This window comes from Hippocampus guttulatus, chromosome 2, assembly GCF_054856545.1.
Source record: "Hippocampus guttulatus isolate MCC_2025c chromosome 2, RoL_Hgut_1.0, whole genome shotgun sequence".
Lineage (NCBI taxonomy): Eukaryota > Metazoa > Chordata > Actinopteri > Syngnathiformes > Syngnathidae > Hippocampus > Hippocampus guttulatus.
The window spans coordinates 30,306,888-30,321,219 of NC_141262.1; positions in this window are offsets into that span (position 1 = coordinate 30,306,888).

The following is a 14,332-nucleotide window of genomic DNA, read 5'->3' on the forward strand; positions in this document are numbered from 1 at the left end:
GATTGGCTCCAGCATGCCCGCGACCCTTGTGAGGAAAACCCTTCCAGAAAATGGATCAATAGATTTTAACAAAGCCCACCTCATCAGAGCTTTTCTCAGCAGATTTTTTGTTCAACTCAGGAGCTTATAGCATGCTCCTAATAAGTATCCAGCCATTGAGGACATCTTCTGGCTTTGCGGTCCATTTAACAAAGACTTCCTTTAGCACACTACATTAGCGGGCACAACATTTCTGATGAAAATGGCTGCGTATGTCAATTTAAAAAGGAGGAAAATGGAGTCATATTAGCGCTTCAGAATTGAACTTTCAACAGATAATGTTTTCTACAGTTCACTGCAGAATGGCATCCAGTTGTTTAAGTGCAAATGGGCGCATTGCAGTTCCAAAGAGTTCAAGAAACATAACAATCCAGCATTCAGGTCACCCTGAAAAGTAGGAATTCCGATGAGCCAGTCAGAAAAATGGACTTAAACCACCTGAACATGCAATGGGGAGGCTCCACATTTCGCTCCTTTGAGTTCATAGGCTAAATTGTTCATCTTTTCTACCCAGGAAAAGGCAAAAAGGATGTCCAAAATGAGTTGCTTCGATTAAAAATCTTAATATTTCAGCTCTATATCTCATTTTAAAATTGTACTATTTCAAATGAATTAACATATTGCATCCTATTATTGAACATTTTAAAAAGTTTAATTTACAGAATTATTACATCAGTCTGAGAAGGAAAATAATTCATAGAAATACATGCCTGACTAGAGACACTGTGCAATCAATCGAGTAAATTAAATGTATTAGTTTCCCCTTGACGATATCAACAAGTGCATGGGAAACAGATGAAAAAGTTAATTGTGCAAAAGTAGCCATCGTGGTTTTCAGGTGTGGCATCCGTCCATCTGAAAGGTACACAGAAAATGGAAGTGTTGTATGAATGGTAAATTAAAACGGTCGGCACGCACTCCATTTCCCTTTCCATCCATCCATCCATTTTCCGAACCGCTTGATCCTCACTAGGGTCGCGGGGGCTGCTGGAGCCTATCCCAGCCGTCTTCGGGCAGTAGGCGGGGGACACCCTGAACCAGTTGCCAGCCAATCGCAGCCATTTCCCTTTCACATTCTGATGTCACTGCCTCAGCTCGTGGCATTTTCTCTCCACTTCGAGCGAATTGGCCTTTATCTGCTAAGGTGCTTTTAGGACCCGTGCTCCCGCGGCAGGCTTCCCTTTTACAGACTCATTGAGTCTCAGACAGTCACATTATATAATCCCAATCAATCTGTGTTATCAAACCTTGACATGGCCGCACAACTGCTTTGATTTACACCGACTGGACTGCAAGTGGTTTCCAAACCACGAGGTGGAGATGAAATGAAGTCTAACGTGTATGTGAGACCTTGAATCGTTGGCAAGCCCCAATGTTGTTTTGCGTTAAGATTATACAAACCTGCTGTGTATTTTAAAGGAGAAAGAGAATGCGTCACATTTGTCATCTCGACTCACTGCCTCTAGATGGCAGCACAGACTGCATCTTCCGCAGAGGCCAGAGGCCATTGCTATTCACCTCACACACAAACCATGCTACATATACTCGTGTACCCAAGATACCCACGCATTGGAATTAACACACGCACACGCACACACACACACACACACACACACACACACACACACACACACACACACACACACACACACACACACACACACACACACACACACACACACACACAGGGACTCAAAAAAAACAACTTATGAATGTGTTTGTGCCCACAGACAGCTTAACAAATTGCTATGACATAATTGTAATATTGCTTCCCGTATGTCACATTGTTCATCTGTGTAGCTTGGTTTACGTTCGTCTCCTATGTGTGGAGGTCAATCATTGGGGAAAATGCCCTCACACAGATTCATTGAATTAAGGCTGCATGCATAAAGAAGATGGAGAATAGCTGCAAGCACTTTGTGTGTACTATTTGCATAATTCCGTTCATCTTTTTATTATCCCCAAAGGGTATTTGGATCTACGGACTATAGACGAGCACGCCGTAAGTATAATAGATCCAGCCGATTACTAAAACAAATATGTTAACAACATATGTTCCATAAATTAACACTCATTATCTTCAGTGCGTGTGTAAAAGACATTCGGTGCCTCCCTCAGGACAAAAAGCAGACGTGATAAACAAAAAGGCAGAGGAATTTAAGCCGCATCAAAAGATGATTTCATCTATTTTGTATGCTGTATTCGTCATACATCCGTTCTTGTGTTGGATGGGGTGGCCTGCCCATGTTAGGACATGCTTTTCAAGATGATGATGACTTCTTTGTAATTGCACCTCCAAGAAGGCTAGAGAGAAGAGAGAGAGAGTGTGTGTGTGTGTGTGTGTGTGAAAGAGTGACCATGATTCTTTGATTTGTCAATTTTTGGCAGTTACATAAAACCATCCTGTCTGGCTTCTTGCCGGCACAATTGCTTGCTATTAATGCTTATGCATAATTGCATTACATAACATGGTGTCCTGTCTTTTGGAGAAGTCAAAGAGCTGCCACAGACTTAAAAGCAGTCTCCTTCAGCCAAGCAAACAAACAACCCCTCCCCCCCCATACCCATCATAAATAGAGGTCGTCTCAGGTATCTGTCAACTCGGAGCCGTATTAATGGTGCTTTTGTAACTGCTCCTGCACTCCAATATATTTGGCCAGCTAATTAGAAGACTTTAAGCCCAAGGAGATTTGATTCATTTATAGGGTTTTATCAGACTGCTGCTAATTTAAACCCAGCAGTTATACAATGTCATCAGTGACAGACAGATAAATCAGTCTGGGGAGAGCAAGGGAAGGAAAGAGGGAGGGCCGCGAAGGCAGATTGAACGTTTGCCATGAGTGAGTCTGCCCGTGGCTTCCCCACCAGATGGTAGTGCAGCATCACTGAGGAGCTTTTCTTCACCACGAGAGGAAATGGTGCAGGAGGATGAGGTGTCTGAAAATGAAGGCTGCACATTCTGATGTGGCCACTATAATGGGATAATAGGCTCATGTCTTACCTCTTCCATTATTGCACAGGGCAGCACATTCCCCTTCCCCCCCTTTACCAAAAGACAGAAGCACAAATGACAGCAATATATCTTTCAACATCACCCATATGGTGTACCCAGGGGGATGATTCAAAGTGGGGCACACTGACTTGTATTTATGGGCGTACGGCTGCACTTTTGAATCCAGTCACTCATGACAGCGAATCCAGCATCAAGAAGAATCATCCTTTTCAAGCTTCAACTTACATTCTGACAGAAAAGCACGCAGCGAAAATGTGCATGTGGGAAGTCCAAATTGTGTATAGTTTGAATCCCCAACAGCGTTGTACACAGCAGCTTGCGGATTTCTTGGGAGAAGTCAAGAACACTAAAACTGTTTACAAGTCGAGGCAGCAGCATGTGATTTAAAGTGCTTCCATAGCTGCGCTGGCTGGCCTTTTGAATAGGTACAACTGCAAAATCGCTCGAGATCTCTACACCAGAGAACTGTACGCAAGATTCTGCTTCCATAAAATAATGCTGTTTCAAATGACACGAACCGAGAGGTACTTATCTCTGATGGAAAAAACATGAGATAATTTTTATAATTTGCCTTGCTGCCATCATGACACGTATTATATATCAATACGTTATACAAGATTTAATTTTTCATTATCACTCTACTAATTGGCGAGAAATGACATAGACGTACACCCTCACAGCAAAGCCTGGAAACCCACTTAAGTTAACAATTAAGGCTCCCGATGTTCCTTTTTTTTCTTGTGGTTTACCATCTTATAGCAAAGTGCCCTGCTTCATACTGCAAGCTGATTCTAATTGTTTGGTTTCCATCAGGGGCGATTCTAGTTTCAGAGCACATCGGACAGGGGGCCATTGCGTCGCCGCGTGTTGGAAGAGATTTAGTGGATCAAACCACTTTTGAAGAAAAAGGGGAGTGCTATTGTATTTCTGTTGTTAAAACTTTACATTTTAACCAAGCTCTGTATGATTTTAACACTTAAACAAAAATTAAAGTAGAAACACAACCTGAACGATTTCTCAACTTTTCAGGGCGCTAAGCTTTAAGGGTTGCTTAAACGTTTTTAATGATTGGATGTTGGTCAGATTTTCAAATACCAAGCCATATAAGAAAAAAAAAAGTGGAAACATTCTATTAAGTGGATTTCGAGATGATTAAAAGCCACTGAACCATCTGCAACAACGTTCTGTGGACACAAAGTCAATTATTGTTTCTGGACTGAATTGTGAGCATTTTGGGAAATATCCTGCCTTTTGCTGTATTACCGGTATATTGGATGGCTACAGTGGCGGCCCGGTGGTCCAGTGGTTGGCACGTCGGCTTCACAGTGCAGAGGTACCGGGTTCGATTCCAGCTCCGGCCTCCCTGTGTGGAGTTTGCATGTTCTCCCCGGGCCTGCGTGGGTTTTCTCCGGGTGCTCCGGTTTCCTCCCACATTCCAAAAACATGCGTGGCAGGTTGATTGGAAGCTCTAAATTGTCCCTAGGCGTGAGTGTGGGCGTGGATGGTTGTTCGTCTCTGTGTGCCCTGCGATTGGCTGGCAACTGATTCAGGGTGTCCCCCGCCTACTGCCCGAAGACGGCTGGGATAAGCTCCAGCACCCCCCGCGACCCTAGTGAGGATCAAGCGGTTCGGAAAATGGATGGATGGATGGATGGCTACAAATGTGTTCACACTCTGCAATATTCCTGAAGAAATCAGTTTGACACGCCACAGCAAAAGGAGGCAGAACAGAAAGTGGCTGTACATAACAATGCTGCATTCTCTGTGGTCATGCACCAAAATGGAAGAGGCGCTCGTGACGGAAGTGTCAAATTCACCACATAGAGAGGAGAAGAGGCTTGTCACTCATGTTCTAATCAAATATCAGCTCAACTTCTGATGGAGCAGCGGATCCTTTGAAGTTGCACAGAAACTCTCTGGTCGCACAAGAGCCCTGCAGACGGAGAAACCTAGGAAATGAAAAAAAAAAAGATGTGATTGGATTGGAAACCCGGTAAGCTAATGAGTTTGTGCTTTTATCTCCTCAATTTCTGCAGGCTTTTGTGGTAAGGCCTTTTGAGGCATCTCTGTGCCAGCTCCCCTAATCATGTTTTCATTGTACGCCTGTGAATGTGACACTTTTTTTTTTGTGTGTGTGTGAAACTTGGGGGAATCCATCCAGCAACTTTTCCCCACAAGAGCAACAAGAAGCCCAGGAAAACGGATCAGAATTATGGATATTGTTCCAGGGAACTGAAGATGACAAAGAAATGACAGTCGGTGAAGGAAAGTTGCGTTAAAAGACTGGGAACATATTTCCCTATTGCATCTGAGCTGCAGTACAACGGAACAAGCCAGCGCACTTGTTAAAAGTTGTTCTGCTCATTCATACCTGCTTGCCCTCTTTCCAGTCAGTCGAGTGGGATTGGATTCTAGACCTCGCTGAGCTTTTAGTAACGTTGACAAGGTGTGTAATGTATTGAATGACATTTCACACATATGACGTGTGATGAGAAGGAGTGAGATCATTGAAGAGGGGACGTTATCTTTCTTTCTCCCCTCTTCTCTTCCAAGCCTGCGTCTTGGCACGCTGCACAGCGATGTGAGAAAGTCACTCTCCAAACAAAGAGAGACTTTACACTTGGGAGTTATTCAAATTATTGGCAGGGCAGTGACCGCAGCGCTTATTTGATCTTAAGATGCTGGCTGTTGAGATTTGCTGGCAGCAAATCCAGAGGCTGGTCATATCTTCGGGCACGTCCAATCCGATCCATTCAACCATTAATGCCTGAGAGTAGACTAGAGGAAACATTACAGCCCTCGGAGAGACCAGGGTCCCTTTCCTCCTCCAGACTCACTGATTCCTTTGCCAGGCCTCACGGTACACTCTTACACATGACAAGACAGTACAGTACAGTGCTCCATCCCAAGAGATTTCCCTCCTCCCCCTCTTCCTCCTGTTCGTCCACATTCAGTACTGTGCAAATGTGGCCACTATTAGATTTGCAGTTTTAGGAAATGACATAATAACCACACATAACTACAATGTTATTCTATCACGATCGAACTGTTCTGCATTTGTGTTTTGTTTGCCCCGTTCTGATGCTGGACCCCAACTTTAGCTTTGAGCCATGAAACACCACTGCAGGAATCCGATTTTTATCACAGAACTTAACGGCAGGCCATGACTTGCATACAATCTTAAGAATGCTGGCTCGAAAGCAGGGGGTGTCCAATCCAGGTCCAGAAAGTAAAAACGTTGCCACAGTTTGGTTTTAAGTGTTTCCACTCAACTGAAAGGAAGACAAGATCTTACTTGCCCACCCAAATCCAATCTTCAACCCAGTCTTCTGGATCAAAGTAATCAACTCAAGCTTGGGTGGTGTCCCGTGGTGTCGTCTGCCTTTTGCCTCATGTTCGCTGGGAAAGGCTCACAGAATAAGCATTGTCGAAAATGGATGATTGTGTGAATGAACAGCGCCTCAGCTGGTTGCACCCTATTGGTACCCTCCATTTTGTCTTCAAGAGACAATTAATCAAAAATTAATTCCACACAACCACAGCAATTTGTAACAAAATCAATTACTCAACTCGTTATCCACTAAACCTGTTACAAGCATTTTTTAAATTTTCATTTAATAATCAAAACTTGACGTGCCTGAATGAAAGTCATGAATGTCTTTTCAAGTGTGAATTCCTGTGGTGTGCTGTATTCCAGAAATGAAATACAAAGAGACCATCCACCTCCCTGTGTAATTCACACAGGAACATTTACACACATAAACACAATTCTATGAGGCTCAAGGTTGTCGTGGGCATTGAATATATAACCACTGATGCCATTGATCAAAAAAGCCAATTCCAGTTCTCTTATTACCTTAGAGGTCAAAACAATTGTCAAATGACTTTGTGAAGTGAACTCACTTGGTAAACAGACCTTGCATTCATTAAAAAACCTTGGAGATTATCAAGGCCCAGTCCAACAATTTGTGGAGTTTGCACGAAACACCTTGCTGGTGACCTTGCTCTCACATGGATGAAAGTCAATGGGAAAGACAGCATGAAACCCACAATCGCCCCTTTTACGCTTTAATCACATTGCAGCTCGGTGGCTGACTACTTGCTCAATCTCTCCTGCCGAAGGCACTGCGTGTCCTGATCAATATCTTGGTCTCACTCCAATAGTCCACATATGCCAGAGGCTTAAAACCCACAGCCACCCTGGTGGCCATTTTAATCGGGGTATCTTTGGACGTTGATAGATATGGCATAGCATGAAGTCCACCTCATCAATATTGATGTCTGGATTTGCTTTGTGGTTTTATTGTAGCTGCTTCTCCCTGACCTCTTCTGTCAGGGCGGTTCACCGTGTGTTTCATCATAAGCGCCAGCCCTCCTACTCCAATAGGTAAATGTGCCTGAGAAGATCAGTGAAGTCTTGAGGACGTCATGTGTGGTGGACACATAAGTGTTGGGAAAGGCTTTAACAAAAAGCACAGCTCATTTCAAAAAGCTCATTTCACTGTCAATCAAAAAGAGATTCCACCTCAGACAGATCAACCAATCATCATGCAGAAAAGCTGAGCTTCTGGGCCAGCCTATAAACGGCCACTGTCCATAGACTCCCAGAGATGCCAAGCGCCCAATGGGTGGGACAAAACCAGCATTTATCCAATGACTCGTCTCGATTCAATACATTGGGACAACCTACATAAACTCTCGAGACGCCCAGCGTCTGTGCGGTCGACGCTCAGCGTCCACACCGTTTTAAGCATGGTGAAGTTGCGGAAATGAATGAGAAGAGAGTCGCGTCGTAACCAGTAATAAGCTGATTCAGAACATAAGTTGAGCGCGTTGTAGCGCATATTTAGTCAATGACATGTCCACACAATTGTACGCACACACATGTATTTAATCACTTACTTTGTGACATTTTAGGGGAAGCTGAGCTTCCCTTGCAGTCTTAGAGCAATCGCCTCTGTGGGCTAGGTCACTATGGATGACAACTGTTTGAAAGAATACCAGTTGGACTAAAAGACCAATGAGGGCACACCAAGGTTATCGTAGTTATAAAACTCAGATTGAAAAAAAAAAATTCTGTTTGAGAAGTACGGTAAAATAAAAATGAGTGCTTGAAAAACAACAAAAACTGAAAATACATTTTATGTTCATAAAGCAAGTTATAATTAACGCAAAAATATCCTTTGTTTTCATCTTTGTCAGTCAATATCATCCATGAACCTTTTGGGTTCATTTTGATATTGCTGCATGGCTGTACAGTTTTCTTGTGAATTTTTGTTTATTGTATTTCACAGTACTTCGACCTTGCAATTGACAATTACGACCATATATACCGTGTTTCTCGCTCTCTCTATGGAATATGCGTTGTACCTCATCAATCTCAAGTTGTGATAGCAATTGCCGTTTGTGAATGTTTGAACACTGAGCTACTAGTTGTTTCGTGGTCAACCGTGACTGTGGGTTTCGAAGTAACCATTCAGCCCACATTCTCTGCATGTAACCCCTCTGACTAGGGTTGCTTGAGTAGTAGCATTCCACCAAAGCCATGTTATCGCATCTCGCCCATCTCCGTTTCGTTCCAGTAGCCCATTTTTCATCAAGGTGCTCTGGTTCCCCAGCACCTGACGCAGACCTTGTTTGGCCGGGCGACGTCTGAGCCGGCATGTCATTCGTTTTATTGTCTCTCATCATTTTATGAGGTAGGCATTAGCGTGAAGGGTCGTGCCCAAGGACCCACACTGGATGGTGTTATGTGCTCATATTGCCCCTGGCGGGATTCGAACCCCCGTCTCCCAAACTGGTGCCTTACCAACTGAGCTATCCAGCCAATATATATGTATGTGTGCATGCATCTGTGAGTGTATGTGTGTGTGAGTATATAAAAAAAAAGAAAAATCCTCATCTCACCCCTCGGGTGGTGTCCGTCCCTCATTCAGCTCAGGTCCTCTACCAGAGGCCAGGAAGCTTGAGGGTTCTGCGCAGTATCCTTGCTGTTCCCAGCACTGCACATTTCTGGACTGAGATGTCCGATGTTGTTCCCGGGATCTGTTGCAACCACTCATCTAGTTTGGGGGTCACTGCCCCGAGTGCTCCGACCACCACAGGCACGACTGTCGCCTTTACCTTCCAGGCTCCCTCCAGCTCCTCTCTGAGCCCTTGGTATTTCTCAAGTTTCTCGTGTTCCTTCTTTCTGATGTTTCCATCACTTGGGACCGCTACATCCACTACAACGGCTTTCCTCTGCCCTTTATCTATGATCACGATATCTGGTTGGTTTGCCATTACCATCTTGTCAGTCTAGATCTGGAAGTCCCACAGGATCTTCGCTCTGTCATTCTCCACCACCTTCGGAGGTGTTTCCCATTTTGACCTTGGGGTTTCCAGTCCATACTCCGCACAGATGTTTCGGTAGACTATGCCAGCCACCTAGTTATGGCGTTCCATGTAGGCTTTCCCTGCCAGCATCTTACACCCTGCAATTATGTGTTGGATCGTCTCAGGTGCCTCTTTGCACAACCTACACCTTGGGTCTTGTCTGGTGTGGTATATCTGGGCCTCAATGGCTCTGGTGCTCAGGGCCTGCTCCTGAGCAGCCAGGATGAGTGCCTCTGTGCTGTCCTTCAGGCCAACCCTCTCTAGCCACTGATAGGACTTCTTGAGATCAGCCACTTCAATTATGGTCCGGTGGTACATCCCGTGTTGCGGCTTGTCCTCCCATGATGGTCCCTCTTCCAGCACCTCATCCTCTGCTCCCCATTGTCTGCGACATTCTCTGAGTACGTCATCCGTTGGAGCCTTCTGCTTGATGTATTCATGGAGCTTGGATGTTTCATCCTGGACAGTGGCTCTCACACTCACGAGTCCCCGGCCTCCTTCCTTTCGGCTTGCGTACAGTCTCAGGGTGCTGGATTTGGGATGGAACCCTGCATGCATGGTTAGGAGCTTTCGGGTCTTAACGTCCGTGGTCTGAATCTCTTCCTTTGGCCACCTTATTATTCCTGCAGGGTATCTGATCACTGGCAGGGCATAGCTGTTTATTGCCCGGGTCTTATTCTTGCCATTGAGCTCCCTTCTTAGGACTTACCTCACTCGCTGGAGGTATTTGGCTGTAGCCGCTTTCCTTGTTGCCAGTTCGAGGTTGCCATTGGCTTGTAGTATACCGAGGTACTTGTAGCTGTCCTCAATGTCTGCTATTGTTCCTTCAGGCAGTGAGACCCCTTTAGTGCGGACTACCTTGCCTCTCTTAGTCACCATCAGACTACATTTCTCAAGCCCGAATGACATCCCGATGTCGCTGCTGTAGATCCTGGTTGTGTGGATCAGGGAGTCTATGTCCCTTTCGCACTTAGCATACAGCTTTATGTCATCCATGTAGAGGAGGTGACTGATCGTAGCCCCATTTTGGAGGCGGTATCCATAGCCTGTCATGGTGATTACTTGGCTTAGGGGGTTCAGTCCTATGCAGAACAGCAGTGGGGAGAGTGCATCACCTTGGTATATGCCACATTTGATGGACACTTGGATAAGTGGCTTGCCATTGGCTTCAAGTGTGGTTTTCCACATCCTCATCGAGTTCGCAACGAAGGCTCTTAGGGTCCTGTTCACCTTATACAACTCCAAGCATTCAGTGATCCATGTATGTGGCATCGAGTCAAAGGCTTTCTTGTAATCAATCTAGGCTGTGCACAGGTTGGTATGTCGGGACCTGCAGTCTTGTGCGACTGTTCTGTCAGCCAGGAGCTGATGTTTGGCTCCTCTGGTAGCCTCTACCAATGCCCTTCTGTGCTTCGCTCATGTCTTGAACCATGTGTCCACTTATCTTAGCCGCAATCATGCCTGACATGAGCTTCCATGTTGTGGAGAGACAGGTTATTGGCCGATAGTTGGATGGGACTGCACCCTTTGAGGGATGCTTCATGATCAGGATCGTCCGCCCTTCGGTTAGCCATCCTGGGTGAGTCACATCCCTCAGCAGCTGGTTCATTTGTGCTGCTAGGCGCTCATGGAGTGCTGTGAGTTTCTTTAGCCAGTCGGTGTGGACCATGTCCGGGCCTGGTGCTGTCCAGTTCTTCATATCTGAGACTCTTTCCTGTATGTCTGCCACTGTTATGGTAACTTGGTTCTGTTCAGGGAGGTTGCTGTGCTCCTCTCTCAGGGTCACCAGCCATTGTGCACTGCTGTTATGTGCAATCTCCTTCTCCCATATGCCTTTCCAGTACCTTTCAGTTTCCAGTCTTGGTGGGTCAGCTCTGTTGTTAGGACCCTGCCACTGAGCGTACACTTTCGTCGGTTGTGTTGCGAACAGCCTGTTTATTCGTCTGGCCTCAATCTCTTTCGTGTACCGCTTTCGGCGGCTGGACAAGGCTTGGAGCCTTTGTTTGGCAGTTTCGAGTGCTTCGGGTATGGTCATCTGGATGTACCTCTCGGGTATTGGCCTTTTCATCACACCTCTCTATCTAGTATGCTGGCGCGTTTTGGCTGCCGCTGCTCAACCTGTATTGTTTTGTGTTTTTTGTTATTGTAAAGTGTCCTTGGGTGTCTTGAAAGGCGCTTATAAATAAAATGTATTATTATTATTATTATTATATCTCTCTCTCTATATATATATATATATATACTGTATATACAGTATATAAACTCAATTAAAAAAAAAAAACAAAGACAGTGTTTCGACTGCTGCTTGCTGGCAGGTCACATGGAGTGCAAACAGGTATTTTTAAGGTCCTTTTCTTCCACCATGTAAATTATGCCTTAGGTTTTTCGATGTCAGTCCTCTGAAGACAAAAAAAATCCTGTGCATGGATACGTGCTCCAAATGAATACATAATGAGGTACACACATTAATTTGTGGAGTTAAAAAAAGCAGAAAATCTGCCACAACTTAAAGTTTTTCTGATTCTTTTTTTTGTTTTGTATTTTTGACAAGGGTCTGTGCAAAGGCTGAGTACTACATTATGCAACCCATCATAATAGCATTTTGGTGAGGAAACTATTAAATGACAATGTATTTGACAGTAAATGAAATGGAAATAGTCTACACTCTTTACTGTTGGCTTGGAGCCGAATTCATCTGTGCTTTAAAGAGCATATACAGCACAGTTCTTTGAAAATGTAATATGCAGTACATACAAATTGGCAATGTGGTAAAATATACATTTTAGAAATAAACTACATATTCAGAATCGTGAAAACGTCATCGGCCTACTTACGTATGACGTCTTCATTTGAGATCAGATATTTCCAAACAGACGGTCTTTAGATGTGTTTCCATTTCTTTTGTGTGTACACTATGTATGTTTTTAAAGGTCTTGCTACTACATCCTATGCACTCTTGCCCTAACACGTCCCATTTGTCTGAAAGGCGATCATTTCATGGGTATGGGGATATTATCTGATGATTTGCTTAAGTGCATGATTGTCCACCAAGTAATACAGATGCAGTCCCTGATAGTGTTCACTCGCCTGACTTAAGTGTCGAGCTGTGCGGGCTCACTTCTTAGCGTGCCAACATGAATGTAAGTCGTCGTCTGTGCATGTGTGCATCTTTGGTGAAGTCTTCCTTTTACAGGACTTTTGTGTATCATGATATTGAACGGGTAAGTTGACGGTTGAGGGCACACGCTTTAGTCTCTTACAGGAAATGTAGCAGCTGTAACCTACGACCGTTTTTTGACAATTCCACAGTTGTGGCGCATTGGTTTCGAGTGGACAGTGGGGATGGTGCCTTTGGATTGGCAGACATGGGCGGTGGTTGCCCTCTTTGAGAAGGCTGGGGGCAGGGATGGAGATGGTTTCTCTGGCACAGGTATGATGGTGGCAGCTTTGAAGCATAAAGGGACAACAGCTTGCTCCACAGAGGAGGTAAAGATGTCTGTAAAGATGTCCTTAAGCTCCTCAGCGCAGTCCTTCAGCACCCGGCCAGGGATGTTATCTGGATCTGCTGCTTTGGGGATGCTGATCATGAGAGAGACTCTTTGGAGGAGCACTGTTGATTAACCTACCCATTGTGCAGTACACTTTTGTTTGGCCTATGAAAACTTGATACCTGAAATTGCAACTACTGCTCACAAATAAAATGACCATGGCAGAAGAGTCTGCAAATATGGAAGTGTCATCATTCCTTCCAAAAAAGTCATTTTTACAACGTGATACAATCTGATACTATTTCAAATGGTGTACTGGCAGCCATTATCTCTGTTCAGTATAAAAGTGGCTTTCAATATTGATACAAGCCATATAGATCAAAATAACACAGCAAGATAAGAAGTAGCCATAGGGTGGAATGTTAGCAGACACCATAAGATATCAAGTGTTTATTTACTTGCAGTCGGCAGTAATTCACTCGCAACCAAACAGTCACAGTGCTGAGAAAAACCTTCCGACTGAAGCACTCCTGATAATGTAGGTAAACATTATAACACCGGTTCCCCGGCAAAGATTAAAGTGAACAGAATAAATAACAAGAGCAATGATCTGCCCACCAAATGGAACATTATTTCTGTCCTTGAAACATTTCATCAGCCAATGGCAGAACCTAAGAACAGAAACGATGAGGAAAAAATATATATAATTATTACGGCCAGGGAACAGACAGAACCAAGGTTGTAATGGTAACACTCAGCCAAAATATCAGCCAATAGATTATCTCTCACGTTAGCTGGGCTCGCGCTGCATGAGAGCGCTTTTTTTCATTAAGAGAAATACAAAATGACAAGCAGTAAATAAATATGGATCTGGTTGCGAGCCCAAACGCTCCAGATTTAATTTGACAAGCCGCCATCCTTCTCTTTGCTGTCGAATGCTACCGGAGTCGCATCTGTATGCGTCTCTCATGGTGAATGGCGACATTTTACGCCAGCATTCAAGGGGTGGGAAGCTGACCTTTGCGCAGGGGGACATTTATGGCTCTGCGTGGTTCCAAGTCGGAACTGAAGGCCTTAATTGATGTGTGATTGACAGTCATTAGTCATCACAGTATCTCTTGGTGTTTTTCAGGCAAGGCGACTGCCTGAAAAGCTTCCGATCCAACAGATGGCAACATTGCTCCTCCGTCATTACAGCAGAATTGGCCATGTGCCAGTTAGGTATGAGCGCCTCGACAAACCCTCCAAAGTAAAAACAGCCATCAAATGCAAGTGTGGGCGATGATGATGTGACTAATTGTTGCCATAGTGATCTGGTCTTTGAGATAACGTCTGACGTTGAATGCAGAGGAACAAGATGAGAAAGGGAAGGGGAGGACAAAGGGAGGAGGAAAGCGGGCACTAATGCCTCATGTGG